This window comes from Puma concolor, chromosome D1 (assembly GCF_028749965.1).
Source record: "Puma concolor isolate L17-30 chromosome D1, mPumCon1.1.hap2, whole genome shotgun sequence".
Taxonomy (NCBI): domain Eukaryota; kingdom Metazoa; phylum Chordata; class Mammalia; order Carnivora; family Felidae; genus Puma; species Puma concolor.
Window position 1 is genome coordinate 96,484,748 of NC_141676.1, and position 17,246 is coordinate 96,501,993.

The 17,246-nt window shown below is 46.8% G+C and overlaps 1 long non-coding RNA gene across 1 annotated transcript in view; it reads left to right on the plus strand.

Annotated features, from left to right (window-relative positions):
- Positions 1–17,246, plus strand: part of LOC147576899 (uncharacterized) — a 48,092-nt gene that overhangs the window by 837 nt on the left and 30,009 nt on the right. Inside the window, exon 2 of the long non-coding RNA XR_015241254.1 lies at positions 2,934–3,043. This is a non-coding gene — a long non-coding RNA (uncharacterized LOC147576899). The remainder of the gene's footprint in view (positions 1–2,933; positions 3,044–17,246) is intronic.

Here is a 17,246-nt window from a genome sequence, read left to right on the forward strand (position 1 = left end):
TCTGGGTGGTACAGTGTGCTTCATAGACTGGTGGGGGTTAAACCGTGTGGCATCTGAAAATGCCTCGAACAATGCATCGCGCCTAGTAGGTATGTAGTAAGCACAAATTTCTTCCCTCCCCCCGTTGCCTGAATGGTGGGGCTTTCCGTTGATAATTAAAGTGGATGTGCTGTCCTTTTTCACTGCATGCCCAGGATTTCAGTCCTTGGAAATCATTCCTCATCGACTGTTCCATTCTGACTCACACGTTTTGAGACACAGCTACCCAGGGCAGATAGCTGTGTGGGATGAAGGGTTTTTGTTTAAAACGCAGATTAAGGATCAATGCAGACCTCCGCATCATGGGCTGTACTGTCGCCTCCTTCGCCTCCTACGTGGCTGGCTTTCAAAATCCCTCCGCCTTCCTGAAGACGGCCTCTCTGAGGAAGCAGGGGAGGGTCCCCGGGACTGCCAGCACCTTTCCTGCTTCAGCTCTGTCCCCTGAGAAATGTGGCAATTGGATTGTGGGTTTGGTCCGGTTCGGGGGGGCACACTGGAAGGGCAGGGTGTGGTTTTTGAAATCTCTGAGGCCTCTCTCCGGGTCTTCAGGAGGTCAGACTACGACACGATTTCTCCCTCTCTCCTCAATGCACAGCCAGAAAGCCAGGTGGGAGCCAGGTGCTGTGTGGGGCCACAGACAAAAGCCTTGGACCTAGATACTAAAGATGTGGGGTCAAGGCCGGCTCTGCTGCTGTCATATCATAAATATTTTGTCTGGTCTTTGTCCCTGGTTCCTGGAACCAAGCTACTAAAACCCTTGGAGAGAGTCTCCTCCATGAACCCCTTCGATCACACTTGAGTTTATGGTAAGGCGAGGGTTCGGGATGGAGGCTGGTCACCAGAAAGACCAACCATGTGACAAGAGGGATGAGACTTTGAGCCTGGGGGGGAGTGGGGGGCTGGAGAGTCAGTTACCAATCATGCCTGTATGATGAGACCCCAGGAAAAGCTCTAGACACAAGCTCCGTGAACTTCCTGGTTGGTGAACACATTGATGTGTCTGGAGGGTAATGGACTCTGCAGAAAAATGCTCGGCCCCCGGGCTGTACCCCCAAGGGTAATGTACTCTGATTCCATGAGGAGAGGACACAGAAGCCCTGCGTTCGGGACCCTCCCAAACCTCACCCGATGTGTCTCTTCGTTTGGTTGGTCCTGATTCATATCCTTTAGCATAAAACTATAATGGAAAGTATAGAATTTTCCTGAGTTTTTAGGGTTGTCTAACACATTACCAAACCTGAGGGAGGTAAGAGGAATCCCCCCGATTTGCAGCTAGGTGGTCAGAATTGTGGGTGGCCTGGCGCCCTCATGTGCAGCCGATATCTAAGTGGGGGCAACCTGTCGGGGACCATGCCTGCCACTTGTGGGGTCAGCACCAACACAGGGTGGTTAGCACGGAATTGAAATGCAATTTACCAGTTGGCATCACAATAGCTTTACAGGTACCTGGTCTCTGGCAGTCATTCACCTCTGGGGCTTGTTTCCTCATCTATAAAGTGAAGTTGTCTGTGGTGACTCCCATAACCACTCACAGTGAGACCGTATCAGTGAGCGTGCGTGATGTGTTCCTGTTCACGCCTGTTCACCTGGCGACCTTAGGGGAGTGCCGCTCGCCTAAGCCCCGCCTCCGTATCAGGGAGATGGTCCCCTCTGTTCCTATACCTCACTGAATTTTTACAGGGCGAGACTGAGATCATCAATGTGGGAAGGCTTTGAAAAATACTCCACAGTATTTTCAAAACCAAAGTTGCTGCCCTTTTTTTTTTTTTTTCTAATTTCTGAATGCATCACCCAAAACCAGGTGAAGTCATTTTGACTGAATTTTGAGAGTGAGATAGGCAGACTTAAAAAGTGGGTGGCAGGGTAATAAAAGAAATTCACCCCACGGGGCGCCTGGGTGGCTCAGTTAAGTGTCCGGCTTCGGCTCAGGTCATGGTCTCATGGTCTGTGAGATCGAGCCCCTTGTCGGGCTCTGTGCTGACAGCTCAGAGCCTGGAGCCTGCTTTGGATTCTGTGTCTCCCTCTCTCTCTGTTCCTCCCCTGCTCATGCGCTCTCTCTCTCTTTCTCTCAAAAATAAACATTAAGAGAGAGAGAGAGAAAGAAAGAGAAAAGAAAAGAAAGAAAGAAGGAAAGAAAAAGAAAAAGAAAGAAGAAAGAAAGAAAGAAAGAGAAATTCACCCCAGGAAACCCCAGGGACACTCAAAGAGCTAGACAATCCTCCTCCTGAGGAACAGAAATTAAAGGATAGTGACAGGCTTTAGTGACAGGCATTGTAAATGCCACATCAGGAGAAAACAACCAGGGGTTTTGACAGGAGCCCTAAGAAGGGTAGACAGTTAAAAACGACAAGTGTCGATTTGCTGTGGATTTCCCTTTGGCAGGATATTTAATGATTCTTTCCAGCCACTCTCAGCAGGACAGCTAGTAGATAGATGTGAATCTAATGCAGTGATAGATTCTGATAGGTAGGTTATGGAAATCTAGATGAGAGAGGTTTCAAAATTATGAGACTCTTATGAATAAAATCCTTTCCCTTCTCCTTTCAGTTTAATACCTCTGATCACCCAGGATGGGAGGGGGAGGGATGTGCCTGTCTTCTGTCCAAGAAAAAAGCAGAATTGAAACAAGCTGATTTGTGCCCAGGCTTTGCGCTGGGACCTCAGACTGTGGGAAGTGGAGACCCTCTCCCATCCCCCACCCACCTGCTCCTCCTCTTGTGGGAACTTGGGGAAGTTTCACCAACTAAGTGGGATCTTAATGGAGGCCACTGCTCATTGCCCTGATGAGAAGCCTGGGGGTCACTCTCTTCCCTATCCCCTACTTCCGATCTGTTAACAGGGTCCACTCATTCTGCCTCATAAAATTGTGTCTCAAATCCAATTCTCTTTTCCAGCTCTCCGCGCTGACCCCTGTTCAGGCCCAGGTGGCTCTGCGTCTGCAAGTGAATCTCCGGCCAGACGCAGATTTGTTCAGGAAATTGGACAGCCAAGACCGCAGCTTTGGGTAAGTGGGCACCGGTGGCTTTATCTTGAAAGCAAAAGCTACCAATGTCCCCGTCTCTTTGCTAGACGTGTCTTGGGAAACTAAGACACTACTGTGGATTCTTACATGAGCCTATTTTGTACCCGTTCTATTCAGAGCAGTATAACCTTTGCTTTCTGGCTAATTATCCTGAAGTCCACTTCAGAGAATGTCACTACCCCTAGAGTTTCTGAGGCTGTCAAAGACTAGATCCGCATTTACCTGGTGAAGGGTGTGACGGCAGTGGGAGGAGTCAGGAGAGGGAACCCTGGAGCCTGAGGCCTGCCACTGCTCGGTTGCCGTGACAATGACAGGACCTCAGGCTCCACCCGGGTGAAATCTCCCGAATCTTAAGCCAAAGGCAGTGAGTTTAAGGGTTGAACCTAACATCTTTGCAATTACACGTTTGCAAATCTGAACAACTTGCTAGAGAGTCAAAATGGGGTCTCAGAGGAGCTCAGGTCTGAAGTACATTCTTGAAAAATGCATTTCCCCCGAAACATGAGTGAGGGACCAGAAGTAGACGGCGGAGGGGAGAGTCTTTGGGAAGTACCAGAAGGCAAAAGACACAATGAGTAGGAGGGAGCAGGAGAGCAGAGATGTGGCTCATTGGACCGAGATCCCGCTGGATCCCAACCATGGGGCATTCATCCGTGCCCTCCAGTGTTCCACAAGCCTGTCCTGAGCGTCTAGTGTCTTCCCCTGATCTTACACACTGGTGACACAAAACAAAAAAACAATCTCTGTCCTGGAAGTACTGCTTGGAGGAGAAGACAGATCTGAAAAGGGACTGAGAATCTAGATGGCAGAGGCCAAAACCATCAGTTAAAGTTCCCATATTTGGGACCAGCACCACAACTGGGTACTTTTCCTACCTGGTTACTTATTTAATAGCTGAAAACATCTTAGTGAAGTAGCTATTATACCCCCATTTTACAGATGAAGTAACCTACTGTAAGAGGGTAAATTACTTGCCCAGGCCCCATAGCTATTGCATGGCGGAGCCAGGATTCAAACAAGGGTCTCAGTTCCTAAAATTTCATGTGCTCCCTTCACTCTGCTATTCTCCCTCCGCCACATTGAAAATCCTCACGCGGCTTAATCCTGTCTACGCAGAGGCTCTGCCCACACCTTTGGGCTTCTTCTCCCTCCTCTTGTTCCTGGGCACACTGCCCAAGCTGTCATCAGTTTCCCTTTCCATGCATGGGCCATGCAGGTTTGTTAGGGGGAGACAGACCAAAGCTATCCTCCAAGTTAAAAAAAAAAAAAAAAAAAAAAAATCCCTCCACAAAGGTGTAGAATGAGGAAAAGAATCCCCACCTAAACATTATATCATGCAAAGAACGAAGGTGACCAAAGAATAAACCAGCCTTCTTCCCATGGGCCAGCCCTCCATTCTGAAAGAAAGCTGGTTACCAAAAGAGCAAAGGGAAAAAAAGAGGAGAGAGAGAGAGTGGCAAACCAAGAAACAGACTCTTAACTACAGAGAACAAAACGGATGGTTCCCAGAGGGGAGGGGGGTTGGAAGATTGGGGAAATAGGCAATGGGGATTAAGGAGCACACTTCTCTCGACGAGCACTGAGTAATGAATAGATGTGTTGAATCACTATATTGTACACCTGGAACTAAAATAACACTGTACGTTAACTATGCTGGAATTAAAATTAAAAATGAATAGGGCACCTGAGTGGCTCAGTCTGTTAAGTGTCCAACTTCGGCTCAGGTCACGATCTCACAGCTCGTGAGTTCGAGCCCCGCGTCGGGCCCTGTGCCGACAGCTCAGAGCCTGGAGCCTGCTTCGGATTCTGTGTGTCCCTTTCTCTCTGCCCCTCTCCCGCTTGCACGCGCTCTCTCTCTCTCTCTCTCTCAAAAATAAACATTTTTAAAAAGATTTTGATTAGGGGCGCCTCGGTGGCGCAGTCGGTTAAGCGTCCGACTTCAGCCAGGTCACGATCTCACAGTCCGTGGGTTCGAGCCCCGCATCGGGCTCTGGGCTGATGGCTCAGAGCCTGGAGCCTGTTTCCGATTCTGTGTCTCCCTCTCTCTCTGCCCCTCCCCCGTTCATGCTCTGTCTCTCTCTGTCCCAAAAATAAAATAAACGTTGAAAAAAAAATAAATAATAAAATAAAAAGATTTTGATTAAAAACTGAAAAAAAAGAAAGTTGGTTGCATCTGTCCTGTGTTTGTGAAGCCTGAGCTACTTGCCAGTAACTAAACAGACGTCTCCTCAGAACTGAACAAGCTACCCATCAGTTCCCGGTAATCAGATGGCAAAACTTTCTAAAACCCAGGCTTGTGCCTAAACACGGACTACATTGCTCAAGTCAAAATATCGTTCTACCGGGGGGGGGCGCCTGGGTGGCTCAGTCGGTTAAGCATCCAACTGCGGCTCAGGTCATGATCTCACAGTTCCTGAGTTCGAGCCCCGCATCGGGCCCTCTGCTGTCGGCACAGAGTCCGCTTCAGATCCTCTGTCCCCTTCTCTCTCTACCCCTTCCCCGCTCATGCTCTCCTTCTCTCAAATAGTAATATTTGCTGTAAATAAATGCATTTTTCAAAAACGGGTACCTAGGAAGACACCCCCTCCCAAACGAACAAGCTGTAAATGACATTGAAAGGCAAATATCTCATCCGGCTCAGCGGTGTGTCCCGCGGGCTCTTCCCGCACAGCATACGCAGAGCTCGCCCACTCCTTGCCACCCAGCTGCTGGCATTCATGTCCAAGGCGTGCTCACGTCTTATGTGGACCACTACAGAAGCTTCCCTGGTCTTCCTGCCCTGCCTGCTACGCTTGCCTCACGGACCGTTTGTCGGGGAGCAGCCGGAAGGACCCTTTAATAACACAAACGAGAGCACGTTATGCCCATAAACTCCTTCAGTGGCTTCCAGTCACGTCTAAAATAAGAACAAAATTTGCCTTGGCCTCGCTACCTCCCTGTGCCTCTTCTTCTCTCTGCTACAACCTCAACAGGTTTCATTTAGATCTTCAGCAGCAGCAAGCCTCCCCACACGCTGGAGTATTCGCGCTCGTTATTCCTTCCGCCCACAAAGATTTGCCCCACTTTGCACATTTCTGGCTCCTGGTCGTCGTCAGTTTCCAGATCAGATGTCACCTACCCAGAGCAGCCTTGCCCTACAGCCCTACTCATGCGGCAGCCGCCTCCATCACTTACCAAAATCTAGAACTAGATTGACTAGTTCTAGACTGACTTGCTTTCACGTTTCGCTTCCCTCCGTGAAAGCAGAAACCCCATCTCTCCTTTGGAAATCACTGAATCCCCAGAATCTAACAGCACCTGGCTCAGTGTTTGTTGAGGGAATGAGTGAAAAGCTTTTATGGCAGACCAAGGGTTAATGCCTCTACTATGTAAGAGCCTTTATTAATAAGCAAGAAAAATACGAGCAGCCCCCCCACCCCCGCCAAAGGCTGCAGAAGCTGTCAGCCAGGATCCAAGAGAACGGTCTCAGTCCAGACAATAATAGATATTTTTTCTTGTGCTGCCACTGAAAATCAAGAAGGGTGTTAAGCCAGAGGGGGAGGGTATTTTGAGTCTGCAGATGGGATTGATGATGAAGAAGTCAAAGAAGGAGGAAGAGGGGCTCTGGGGGCAAGGTGCTGTTAATGTGACAGGGCTGAACAAATCAAAGAATGCAAGGCGTCTCCCTTCCCGATAACTACAGCTAGCAAACGAGAGCAGCATTATTTGCTTTCTGTGATCGTCTAATTTCCCCTCCCCTCCCCTTTTCTCAGTTTTCTGGTTTCCAGAAGAAATGAGTAGAATTCAGATAGAACCGGAACAAAGTGAGGAAGGAGGGATATGGGGGGGTGTGGCGATAATACATGGAATGATACATAGCAGAATATTGGTAAGTGATAGGATTGTGGGTGTAATTTTTTTCCCTAAAAGGAACATATTGCCTCTGTAATATTTTTAGATTTTAAACATGTTTCTATTTTTAAATATGAAATTTAAAATCTGTGTCGAAAAACACCTCGATCGTGAAGCATGGCATTCGTATGGACAGCGCCCACCAGTGGCACCAAATGGTCAGATCTCCCTGTTCACCAACACCTGATCCCCACAGCTGCGCTCGTGTCGTTCTGCTGGTAACATTTGTATCTCCCCAAATCAGCATGGGGCTGATGAAAATTCAAATGGCCATGGAAGCACAGGGTGGGAGAAGGAGGAAGAGGAGAAAGGCAAGCCTTAGGATTTCACCAGTGACCCTGCGGAAGTTTGAGCGAACGAAGCAAATCAGAGGCTCCCTGCGCCCAACAGGATGCGGTGAGACGGGCTGCCCACAAGGGGGCGGAAGCCAACCAGTCGTGAGCTTGGCCCCGTAGAGCCGCGGTGGGAGGAGACTGTCAGAGACCGAGATCTCCAGCCGCTGATTAGTGTATGTGTCTGTTTTGCTATCATTTTGACCCCAAATGCGGAAAGGTTAGAAATGGGTGCCCGCTTTCAGAAATAGCTTCTCAGATGAGGCGAAGAGCATTGGTTCAGCTCTTTGATGACCTCCCTGCCTATCGCACCCCCGGAGCCTGTTTCAGATTCTGTGTCTCCCTCTCTATCTGTTCGTGCTCTCTCTCTCTCTCAAAAACAAACATTTTAAAAAATGATCTGAATAGAAGGGTGGCCTCTCGTGCTAGTGACATCTAGCTCCTTCATCCTGCTCCCAAAGAAAGAAGCCCCCCACCCAAGACAAGCCCATATGGAGGCACCAGGACTGTGATATTTGAGGTCAGATTCAGGACCTCCCCAAATCCTCAGAACTCAACAGACCACGCTGTTCACTCCTAAATCCCCGGTCCCCGAGGCTTAGCTTGACAAAGAAAGAGAAAAAATAGTGATCAGACACTGAAGACCAACTCTAAATAATTTAACTGCTCTCCAATTCCACCTCCATGGCTTATTTCCTTTAGCTGTATTTGTGAGTAATAAAGACGAACACCCCGTCGCGCCACGAGCACCACATACACGCACACACGTGCACACACACGCCTCTTCCCCAATTGTAAACGCACAGACACACCATGCTGGCCTTTTTCTAGAAGCAATGGCTCCCAGACCTGTGTGCATCAGTGCATCAGAATCACCTGGAAGGTTGTTAAAACACAGATTGTTGGGGGCCACCCCTCGAGGTTTTGATTTAGCCAAAGTGAGGTGGGCGTTGATGCGGCTGGTTGGGGAGCCCCCCCTTTGAGAACGACTGTCATAATTACACAGAACAAAGGGATTTGTCTCTCTCTATGCGTTGATTACCCGGAAGCACCAAAATGCTCAGAAACTGATACTTACCAAATAAGGAAAAGAAACCAATGGTCACCGAGGCTCCTGTAAGCTTTCTGTTTTGCATTCATCCCCCCATTTCATTTAACCTGCACAAATTCCTGGAAAGTACGCATTATTATGCCTACTTTCTTTTGTTTTCATTTTTTTTAATGTTTATTTATTTTTGAGAGCGAGACAGACCGAGAGAGAGGGAGACACAGAATCCGAAGCAGGCTCCAGGCTCCGAGCTCCGAGCTGTCAGCACAGAGCCCGATGCGGGGCTCGAACTCACAAACCACGAGATCCTGACATGAGCCGAAGTCAGTGGCTCAACCGACTGAGCCACCCAGGCGCCCCTATTATCCCCACTTTCAAATGAGAAAACAAAGGTTCCAAGAGGTTATTTGACCACAGTCATCCACCTAGCAGATGTTAGGGCCTGGGCATGATCTGCCTTCAGAGTTCATGCTGAGTAGTCTGTCTCCCACGTGAAAAGTGGATGCACTGAAATGAATAAAGTGTAACAATAAGCAGGCTCTTTTTTTTTTTTTTTTTTTTTTAAGGCAGAAGAGCAAGCAACGTAGGAACGCTTTGCAGTCACGATTAGTATGGGAGGTGGAGCGAGGGTGCCCTCACGCCCCCCGAAATGGACAGCTTTTGGAAGGGAGGGCAGACTAAGCTCGCTGCTGTTTCAGACGAGATAGCTGCTAGCAGTTGTAACTGCCTCACAGAATAGAGCACTATACATTATTCAGAATAGAAAGTAGTTTCTATTTTTGCATTTGAAGAAGCGGTGTTTGTTTAAAAGGGTGTTGGAGATGTTTGTTGAAAAGCTTCCTACAGATAAGAAATCCCCAAGCTGGAGGCTTGATGAATTTAAAAACTGGAAAAACAAAATGGGATGAAATGTTTAAATGCCTGAGAAACTGATTAACACCCCTCACCGCATTTAGGTTTCTGCCTTAAAATGGAAGGCTTTGCTTCCTTAAGCACTTCCTTTCTGTTTTTTTAGGCAAAGAGTAAGCATTTTGATTCTGAGGTGGTTTTTAGTGTGTGTGTGTGTGTGTGTGTGTGTGTGTGTGTGTGGCGGGTGGGGGGAGTTTCTATTCAAAGTAATGCAATGTCGGGAAATACACCTTTTGCATAATATAATATTGATACCCAAAACAGACTCAGAGACTCAGAGTTGGTACGTCTTGGAGAACAGTTAAACAGATTTTCATAATGACAATAATCAGTGAGGAAAAACTCGAATTTCAGCACATTAGGTGACACACAATTCAACCAACAGAGCCTCCTCTGCAGACAAGGCATTGCCTTCAAGAAACTTGCAAGTTAAGCACAATAGTATGATAGACATATTAATTATTATGATAACTGTTATACACTGAATATCTGCATCCTTTCAAAATTCATGTGTTGAGATCCTAACTCTCAGGGTGATGGTATTAGGAGTTGGGGCCTTTGGGAAGTGATGAGGTCATAAGGGTAGAGCCCCATGACGGGGGTTAGAGCCCTTATAAGAAGAAACATGAGAAGGGTTCCTGGTAGGCTGTCTGTAGAGCATGATACTCTTGATCTTGGGGTGGTGAGCTTGAGCCCCCATTGGGTGTAGAGATCAGCTAAATAAATAAAACTTTAAAGAAGAAGGAGGAGGAGGAAGAGGAGAAGGAGGAGAGGGAGCAGGAGAAGGAGAAGAAACACAAGAGGTGATTTTTTTCTCTGCCTTGTGAGGACACAATGAGAAGACGGCCTTCTGTAAATCAGGAAGAGAGCCCTCACCAGACACCAGATCTGATGGCACGTTATCTTGGACTTCCCAACCTTGAGAACTGTGAGACATGAATGTTGTTCAAGCCCTCCAGCCTTGTGAAAACAGCCCAAACAGCTACCATGATTCAACCAGGAAGGAAATAAGCACCAAAAACTGCTTCTTTCCTCATGATCTGCCTCATGCATCTTTCAGTTCCCATCCGGGCTTTTTCTCTGCCCTCTGCCACCTAAACTATTTCTGCTCTCCGAATGGCCTTGTTGCCTCTGACTCTGGTCTACACTACCACTGGGTTTACTCTTAAATTCAAGGCAATTGGATGCCCCCTCTCAGTCTTTCCACGGACCTTTGTTGCCTGCAAAGCGGAAGGGATCCTGGCTCTCAAAGTCCCCCACAGTTCTGCTGTGAACCACTGTGCCAATATTATCCCCTTTCCCTCCACTGTGGGAACCCTCAGGTTCATAAACCGCAAAGCTTCTCACATAAAACCCAGTAGCACTGACTATACCACTGTTGAATATTTGGCATGTGCTACATTAAGATATTACCTACTTCAGTGTGTCTGTCTCATGGCTGATCACAATTTCTTAAAAAAAATTTTTTTTAACGTTTACTTATTTTTGAGAGAGAGGGAGAGACAGAGCGTGAACAGGGGAGGATGAGACAGATACGGAGACAGAATCCGAAGCAGGCTCCAGGCTCCGAGCTGTCAGCACAGAGCCCGACGTGGGGCTCAAACTCGCAAGCCACGAGATCATGACCTGAGCCGAAGTCGGACGCTCAACCGACTGAGCCGCCCAGGCGCCCCTCATCACGATTTCTAAGAGTAGGAATTGTGTACTATTTATCCTTACCCTCTGTACTCAGCACAGGATGGGTACACAGTAGGCCTTCAATAAATCCAGCTAACTTTGACTAGGGCTTTCATTAAGGATATCAAGTCTTGGGGCACCTTGGTGGCTTCATTGGTTAAGCGCCCAACCCTGATTTCAGCTCACATCGTGATCTCACGTTGGGCTCTGCACTGACAACATGGAACTTGCTCAGGATTCTATCCCTCCCTCCCTCTCTGCCCCTCACCTGCTCACTCTCTCTCCCTCTCTCTCTCAAAATAAATAAACTTAAAAAAAAAAAAAGATACCAAGTCTTGTTTATAATACTCCATACTTAACTCCATCCAGAATAAATCTGAATGTGCAGGGTCATATCAGCATCTCATGGAGTGACATAAAATTAGAATCAAGAGTTAAGACACCTGTAGACTTGTCAAATGGATGCGTCTGTTGCCCCTCCCCCCCAAGAGGATAACTGCCCTGCTATCTTCAAAATCAATGTCAAGGGTCACACAACAATATCAAAACTGGGTAAACACCTTTTCAGTCTACTTGTATTTATTTCTTAGGTTAGAAGGACGTGGCCCTCTGCATGGCCGTGTACAAAAGGGGACCAAGCTGGGAATCATAGAATTCTCTGAAAGAGCTTTGACCAACTGGGTGTGAAAAGCCTTGTGACAATTCTGCTAGACTCTTTAGACTAATTAGCAGTTTTTCAACAAAGACTTCAGCTGAATGTGCCTTCTGGTTATAAGACTATTACTCCTGTGCTGCCTCTTGGATCAGTTTCTTTGGCTACTTTGTTCTAACTTGAAAAACGGTAAAATAAGACAGTTAATTTCCTCTGATCTATAAACACAGCTCTTGGTTATTATTTAGGATTGAAAGCAATAAATTAAAATAGCAGAATGCATATAAATTGCAAAATGCTTTTCTTCTTCCTCGTCCTCACACCTCTTCATTCACCACAATGGCTGATTAGCCATTCGCTTCTGTTCAGGAAAATGACTACATTTAATTAAGTGTTAATCTGAGAACACAGCACTGGCAGCATGTGTAGGCAGGTCCCCCCAGCAAACACCACCACCAAGAACAGTTGAATATAAATGTATTATTTATTTAAGAGCTGATGAGCCAGAGGAAACGTCAGCTGTGAATCAGTACTTTTGCCTATAGTTGATTTCCAACTTGGCAAAATCAGAGAATCACTATCATGCCAGGTTCCTGGAATACAAAATAGTTGAATGATTCAAAGAGGAATTGCTCAGAGTTACTGGCTCTGAATAGTGATGTCGGGGTCCTCATGGATTCTCAGTATTTTAAATTTAGTATTTCAGATTTAGATTATTTTAGATTTCAGAACGTTAGTATTTTGGGATTTTCTTATTTTAGAAGTCTTGCTTTTACGTATTTCTCAAATCATTGAGGCAAAGCCTCGCTCACATGAGTATAATGAGCAGAGTCAGAGACTCAGCCCTCTCCTGCCACCCACTACTTCCGGTGCCTCAGCATGTGCACTTTCCAAATTAGGAATTTACAAAATCCGCTAAACGATCATCATGGCTGCCAGTCTGCATTCCTATGTACTGCTTAGAGCCCAAACTCGTATCCAGACATGTAAGCCCTCCAACAGGTGACCTAACAGGGAGCCTGACTCTCCCTCCTGATGCCCCTTTACTCCTTTTATGTCCCAATTAGACAGCCCTATCCCCAGTCCCACAGACTTGTTTCGATCACTTTTGACAGTTGCTATAAAACGAACAAGCTATTACTGATCACCTATTATATCGGACAGTACCCAAGACACATTCACGACAGTGCCACGAGGGGTTTTTCAGATACGGAATGAAATTCAGAAATGTGTGACATAACAGTAAGGGTTGGGTTATCTGTAACTCCAAAACTCCCAAGTCTTCCCACTACATACTGTTCCCTTGTTCTCGGTCAGTCTTCCCTGCTCAGTGTCTCTTTTACAAATTCTGCTCGTGCTCAAGACCCAGAACTAACTCTGCCTCCTCCTGAAACCTTCTCCTTATTCTTCAGAGACATCGCCCTCCTTGGAATTCATAGCACTAACTGATACTTCAGTATTCTTCATAGGATTGAATTACGTGTGTATTTCATGCACGTGTGTGCTGTTTCTTCCGCTAGACTGAAAGTTCCTTAAAGCAGGAGTCACAGGTTGCTCTTAGTAGTTACTTAGTGCGGTGCACAGAGTAGGTGCTGAATAATTATTTGTTAAGGAACATGACACTACTAGATGTGTCTAATACCATCCTCGCTACAGACTGTCTCCTGTAATTGAACCGGTTCAGGAAAACATCTAGCTAGCTTAAGAGAAAGCAACAGATGCTTGACAAACAAATGGAGTCTTTTGGAGAGGATACAGGGAAAGAATCAGGTTTGGAGGTGGCTTATACGGTCTATGATGATTGTTGTAAAGGATAAAAGTGAAAAGAGATCCATGGTTGCAATCAAATGCTAAATGGAGATTAGGACAAGAGCAATATGGCCATGAGGTTGGCTAAGTCCTCCCAGGAAAGCGCCCATGACAAATGACGGTCTGCGACAGCATTCTCCTCCTCTGCAAACACATATTTAGCACCTGCTCTGTACAGGGTATCACCAGGACTGCAAAATGGTATTAGAGTCTGCTTGAAAAAGATCCCCAACTTCACTGGCAAGAGATGACAAATACCTACATAGAAGAGCAAAAATACCAAGATAGATGTGCTCGCTACGGAATGAATGAAGTACATTGAAGGTCAGTGCCGGTGAGCTCAGAGAGGGAGAGACTCTGTGGATGTCATGTCAGGAAGGTTCTATGGGGAAGAAGGAACTAGAGTTTACCTTGTAGTAGGAGCAGGACTAGATAGGGGATGAGGAATGAGGAGAAAATTCCAAGCAAATGAGTGGTGGACACTCACATTCCTTATGAAGGTCGCATGCATGTACCACGTGGCCAGGTGTATAACATCCATGCTCAGCTGCTTATGTTGTCGCCCCGTGTAATGGCTACCTAATTACATTGCCTTTTACAACATTGCACGGAGGCAAAATGAAAACAACCAAACAAAACATATTTGCAGGTTACTAGTTTGTGACAATTTACAGGTAGGAATCAAGTGATAAGTGTGTCGAGCTTGGTGGTAGAGACTGTAGAAGTAACAAAACAGATTTAAGACCTGGTCCTTGGGGCGCCTGGGTGGCGCAGTCGGTTAAGCGTCCGACTTCAGCCAGGTCACGATCTCACGGTCCGTGAGTTCGAGCCCCGCGTCGGGCTCTGGGCTGATGGCTCGGAGCCTGGAGCCTGTTTCCGATTCTGTGTCTCCCTCTCTCTCTGCCCCTACCCCGTTCATGCTCTGTCTCTCTCTGTCCCAAAAATAAATAAACGTTGAAAAAAAAAAAAAAAAAAAATTAAGACCTGGTCCTTGCCTTCAGAAAGCTCGACTTTGTGAGGAAGGCTAACTCCTATGGAGATAGTTAAATGAACTTTAAAAACAGTATAATTGGTGCTAAATTATATTCTTCTGAGTGTATAACACAAAACTATTTTAAAGATTAAAAATATTAGTAACGACAGATGTTGGCGAGGATGCGGAGAAAGAGGGTCTCTTTTGCGCTGCTGGTGGGAATGCAAACTGGTGCAGCCACTCTGGAAAACAGTATGGAGCTTCCTCAAAAAATTAAAAATAGAACTACCCTACAACCCAGCAATTGCACTACTAGGTATTTATCCAAGGGACACAGGTGTGCTGTTTTAAAGGGACACATGCACCCCCATGTTTATAGCAGCACTATCCACAATAGCCAAAGTATGGAAAGAGCCCAAATGTCCATCGATGGATGAATGGAGAAAGAAGATGTGGTATGTATGTGTGTATATATATACATATATATATATACATACACACACACACACACACACACACACAATGGAGTATTACTTGGCAATCCAAAAGAAGGAAATCTTGCCATTTGCAACTACGTGGATGGAACTGCAGGATGGAACTTATGCTGAGTTAAATCAGTCAGAAAAAGACAAATATCATATGACTTCACTCATATGAGGACTTTAAGAGACCAAACAGGTGAAAATAAGGGAAAGGAAACCAAAATAGTATAAAAAACAGGGAAGGGGACAAAACAGAAGAGACTCATAAATATGGAGAGCAAAGTGAGGGTTACTGGAGGGGTTGTGGGAGGGGAGGATGGGCTAGATGGGGAAGGGGCACTAAGGAATCTACTCCTGAAATCATCGTTGCACTATATGCTAACTAACTTGGATGTAAATTTAAAAATAAATTAATTATTGAAAAAAGATAAAAAAATATTAGTAGGGACAACAGGGGTTTAGTAGAGGTAGCGTTACGGTAAATTCCCGAGATGGCTCATCACAATGCAACTTTAGGTTGGGCTGGGTTTGCCCCGATATCTACTTTCACAAGCCACTGTCCACCAGGCACTGAGACTCTCTCGTAAATGTTTCAGAAATGTTCAATTGTACCCTCAAGCCCTCACGAAGGCGAACAATCTAAAGGCCAGGCAGGAGCCACCTGACTTGAAAGGGGGGGAGAAGCTGATGACACCATCCTCCATTTCTGCTGGGATCCACCAAATGAGGGACACCCAGCCAGCCTGCAGGATATTAAAAGCGATAGAAACGGTCACCCTGTGAGGGGCGTGGCGACTCACAGCACTGAGTCAGTGTATTATCCGTGAGGCATCTTCTAATGTCTTGACGGTTATAAGACCCACGAACCGAGCCTCTGGCAGAAGCAGCTGTTTTCTGCTGCCATTTAAAAGTCCGTCTGAGGGGCGCCTGGGTGGCGCAGTCGGTTAAGCGTCCGACTTCAGCCAGGTCACGATCTCGCGGTCCGTGAGTTCGAGCCCCGCGTCGGGCTCTGGGCTGATGGCTCGGAGCCTGGAGCCTGTTTCCGATTCTGTGTCTCCCTCTCTCTCTGCCCCTCCCCCGTTCATGCTCTGTCTCTCTCTGTCCCAAAAATAAATAAACGTTGAAAAAAAAAAAATTAAAAGTCCGTCTGAAATCGCACATGTGTCTTATTTTAACAGTTCCCAAAATGTTACGCCAACACCCGATTCAGCTCTTGAGCTTGCTAAAAACTCCTCCCGCACAATTCTCTTCATTATCCCTGTGATCTGTAGAACCCTTAACGGCCCAGCCAGCGTGTCCATGATGAGTCAGGCTTCTGGGAACAGGATGCATAGGGCTGCTTCCCCCAGGGAGCACGGTGTCTCCCCGGTGGTGAGTTGACTTTCTCAGCTCCGGTGACCTCTGGAGAAGGAAAGGATAAACTCTTCCAGTGACTGACAAGACTGCAGAACCGGAAAAACAGTATGAATTCAGCCACTAAGGATCCAGTTGGCCGGTAACCTGTCAGTGTTCTTACAATACGAGAAGAAGCACAGGAGCGCCACATCTACATGTAAGCAATGAATTAATCATGAGTGACGTCACAGTTCTCTCCACACGAGGTGCTGGCTTGAAATGGTGCAAGAGGCGTCCGTGACAACAGAAGGCACCATGACTGAAGGTTACTCTGGGCCAGCCACTTTTAAGCACTTTTCCTGTAGTACCTCATTTTGCCGTCCCCAGCCTCTGGAGTGCGTGCTATTATTATCATCCCCTTGGGGCAGAGAAATAGAGAGATTAATTAGCTTGCTTGACTTGACCTAGTAAGAGGCAAAGGCAGGATTCGAACCGGCACATCCTCACTCCAGAAGCCAAGCTCTTTAACTCCATGTTCTACAGCCAGGTGTATAAACCAGTTAGGGCACATACCGAGAAAGGAAGCTACATCTTCGTTGACGGCCCCTGGAAGGCAGGGATTACAAGATGGTTTGCTGTCTGGGGGGGGGGGGGGGTGGCTGGCCAATGGCTGGGCCCAGGATTGGGGTGCGGTGTGAGGAGGGCTATGAGGGTGGTCAGCTCAGAATTCACACAGGTGGACCAAGGAAGGGCAGGTAAAGCTTCCTGGAGAAGGTGCTACTCAACTGAATTTTGAGGCCTAAGAGTATATTAGAATCGGAGAAGAAGCGTGTGGGAGGTCAATGGTAAAAAGGCCCACAAGGTTTCATTCCTCCATGTATCCTTGTCCCTTGCAACTGATTTTAGAGCTCTTCTCATGAAAACGTTGAGTCTGTTTCTCTGTGCCTTGAATCCTGTAACTTGCTTTGGCCAACAGTATGCAGTCAAGTGACGTGCCCGTTCTAAGCCATCACCTCAAGGGGCCTCTCGTGTTTCTCTCTCTCTCTTGAACTTTGCCACCGGCGGAGCCCATGAGAA